Here is a 4057-nt window from a genome sequence, read left to right as displayed (position 1 = left end):
TTTATTTGAGAAAAACTCACTAAATATAAAGGTAAACTCACAAAATGAAAATGAAGTATGTGCCTTTCAAACAGAGGTAAAGAAAAAAAGTTTTAATGCCAATTTTATACAAAAACATTTATATAGCAATAATAACTGAAAAGATATACCAAAATATCAACATTAGTTGTTGCTCAGTTTCAAATTATGAATAAATTGGATTAATTTATAATTTTCAATATTCACCAAATTTTCATATAATGAACACATATTATCTTTTTTTTTTTATTTTTCTTTCCTTTCCTTTTTTTTCTTTTCTTTTTTCTTTTTTTTTGAGACAGGGTCTTGCTCTGTTGCCCAGGCTGGAATGCAGTGGTGTGATCTCAGCTCACTGCAGCCTCAACCTCCCAGGCTCAAGTGATCCTCCCATCTCAGCCTCCTGAGTACCTGGGACTTCAGGTTTGTGTCACTATACCCGGCGAACTTTTTGTAGAGACAGGGTTCTGCCATTTTACCAAGGCTGGTCTCAAACTCCTGGACTCAAGGGATCTGCCTGCACTGGCCTCCCAAAGTGCTGGGATTACAGGCATGAGCCACCACACCAGGCCATGAACAGATATTATTTCTGTCACTAAGAGAAAATGTTTAAGGAACACCAAAATATATAGTTGGTACTCCTTGATTATTGCTTCTGATTTCAAGTCTTGAGTTGGAAAAGGGAGCATACTTTTGATGGAGCACCCTGACACTTTTTTCCTACTCACTGCCACTGATTTGGAAGAAGTGACCCTCCAAGGATACTAAATTCACTCTTTGAAAATGACAAAAGTTGGCCAGGCATGGTGGTTCACACCTGTAATCCTAGCACTTTGGGAGGCTGAGGCAGGCAGATCATGAGGTCAGGAGACTGAGACCATCCTGGCTAACACAGTGAAACCCCGTCTCTACTAAAAATACAAAAAATTAGCCAGGCATGGTGGCACGCGCCTGTAATCCCAGCTACTCGGGAGGCTGAGGCAGAATTGCTTGAACCCAGGAGGTGGACGTTGCAGTGAGCCGAGATCCTGACACTGCACTACAGCCTGGGCAACAGAGTGAGACTGTCTCAAAAAAAGAGAAAATGACAAAAGTCTGACTACAGACATCCCTTCCCTTATTCTTCTAGTAAATTCTAGAATATAGCAGTAATTCTTTCCAATGTGAAAAGCCCACTTCCCTTACTGAAGGAAATTTTTTAAAAACTTTTTATTTTGGAATAATTATAGATTCACAGGAAGTTGCAAAGATAATACAGAGTGGTCCTTTGTACCCTTCACCCAATTTCCTCCTGAAGCAATTTTTAATCATGAATTATTTCATTCATTTATTATTATTATTATTGTTATTATTATTATTATTGTTAGAGACAAAAATCTCACTTTGTCACCCAGGCTGGAGGGCAGTGGCATGATAATAGTTCAATGAAGGCTTGACCTCCTGGGCTCAAACAAACCTCCCACCTCAGCTTCCCAAAGTGCTGGGATTACAGGCACGAGCCACCATGTCTAGCCAATTTGTTTTTTTCTTATAGTTGAGATTAGTGCTGGGAAGTGGTATCAGTTCTAAAGGCAAATACAACAGACCGTTCTGCTTCTCTATTTTGAAAACACGGAAATAACTTTTTTCTAACTTCCCATAGTTTACCCTGAGTCACAGATGTTTGAAAAGAAATTCCAGCCTGTTATATAAGTTCTACTGCAGTATCAATATGTAAATGTAACCACTTGGTTGTAATTTCGATTCAAGAGTGCATTTGTGCTACACTTCTCTATTATATGAAATTACTCAACACTGGCAATTACTCTTTTTGGCTTGGATGGTATAAAGGATGAGAAGAAAGAGGGTAGAAAATATGATTTTGATTGATATAAATTAACACTTCTTTCCTGTCATCTTTGATTTGTTTGGTTTCATGAATTTGCAACACTGAGGCTTAAAAAAATAATAATTGGCCAGGCTGCAGTGGCTCATGCCTGTAATCCCAACTCTTTGGGAGGTCAAGGTGGGAGGATCACTCAAACCCAGGAATTCAAGGCTTAGTGAGCTATGATTGTGCTACTGTACTCCAGCCTAGGTCACAGAGTGAGACCTTGTTTCTAAAAGATAAATAATAATAATAATATTCAATTAAGTCACATATTCTTTTTTTTTTTTTTTTTAGATGGAGTCTTGTTCTGTCTCCCAGGCTAGAGTGCAGTAGCACGTCTTGGCTCACTGCAACCTCCTCCTCCCGGGTTCAAGCGATTCTCCTACCTCAGCCTCCTGAGTAGCTGGGATTACAGGCGCACGCCCCCATGCCTGGCTAATTATCGTGTTTTTAGTAGAGATGAGGTTTTACCATGTTGGCCAGGCTGGTCTTGAACTCCTGACCTTGAGTGATCTCCCCACCTCGGCCTCCCAAAGTGCTGGGATTACAGGCAAGAGCCACTGCACCCAGCCAAGTCACATATTCTTGATGGTGAGATTTACACCTGATTTAAATAGACAAAACAGTACATTTTTTGCCAAGTTGCTAAAGTAAAAGCACTGCAGCACAGAAGCAGCAAGAGTCTATAGTTAAGTATAGCATTAGAGTACTGTGACCCGGAGTCATGTTGCCCGGATTTCAATCACAGCTGTCTTAGTCTGTTTTGTGTTGCTGTAACGGAATTCCAGAGTGGGTCCTTTTTTACTTTCTTTCTCTCTCTGTTTTTCTTTTTTGCTTTTTTTTTTTTTTTTTTTTTTTTACAGGTTCTCAATACTGTCATCACCTCTGATGCCAGTGATGTGATCATGGCTCACCTGCAGCCTCCTCAAACTCCAAGGCTCTTTTTTGAGTGATCCTTCCACCTGCTCTCCCCTCAAAGTGCTAGAATATGACAGGCATGAGCCACCACTGTGCTTGGTTCAAGACTGGGTACCGTATACATAAAACAAATTGATTTTTTATCATTCTGGATGCTGGGAAGTTCAAGGTCAAGGAGGCCTGAATTTGGCAAGGGCCTTCAAGCTGTGTCATCCAATGGCAGGAGGTGGAAGGACAAGCAAGGGTGAGAGCAAGAGACAGAGACAGAGAGGGCCAAACTCACTTTATTTTATTTTATTTTTATTATTTATTTATTTATTTAATTTTTTGAGACAGAGTCTTGATCTGTCTCCCAGGCTTGAGTGCAGTGGCGCGAGCTCGGCTCATTGCAACCTCCACTTCCTGGGTTCAAGCAATTCTCCCACCCCAGCCTTCCGAGTAGCTGGGACTACAGGCGCCTGCCTCCAGGCCTGGCTAATTTTTATATTTTTAGTAGAGACGGGGTTTCACCATGTTAGCCAGGAAAGTCTCGATCTCCTGACCTTGTTATCCTCCCACCTCAACCTCCCAAAGTGCTGGGATTACAGGCATGAGCCACCACACCCAGCCTGAACTCATTTTTTAATTTTTATTTTATTTTTAATTTTATTTTTATTTTTTGAGATGAAGTCTCAGTCTGTCACCAGGCTGGAGTGCAGTGGTGAGATCCCAGCTCACCGGGATGCAACCTCTGCCTCCCAGGTTCAAGCGATTTTCCTGCCTCAGCCTCCCGAGTAGCTGGGACTACAGGTGCCCGCCACCATGCCTGGCTAATTTTTTGTATTTTTAGTAGAGACAGGGTTTCACCATGTTGTCCAGGATGGTCTCAATCTCTTGACCTCGTGATCTGCCCGCCTTGGCCTCCCAAAGTGCTGGGACTATAGGCATGAGGCACCGCGCCCAGCCCGGAACTCTCTTTTTTAACATTCTGCAGTAGTGATAATGAACACATTCCTGCTATAATGACATTAACCCATTTATGAGGGCAGAGCCCTCATGACCTAATCAACTCTTACTTATCCTACCTCTTAATACTGTCACAGCAGCCATTACATTTCAACATGATTTTGGAGAGGACATTCAAACTGCCTCTGATCCACCAAAACTCATACGATATGGCTTCGTTCCATCCCAATAGCCCCAAAAGGTTTTAACTTGTTCCAGTTCCAGCTTAAAAGTTCAAAATCCAGAGTCTCATCAAAATCAGATATAGGT

Source organism: Rhinopithecus bieti, unplaced genomic scaffold, assembly GCF_001698545.2.
Source record: "Rhinopithecus bieti isolate Rb0 unplaced genomic scaffold, ASM169854v2 scaffold_76, whole genome shotgun sequence".
Classification (NCBI taxonomy): Eukaryota; Metazoa; Chordata; class Mammalia; order Primates; family Cercopithecidae; genus Rhinopithecus; species Rhinopithecus bieti.
Note: the sequence above shows the minus strand (reverse complement) of the source record.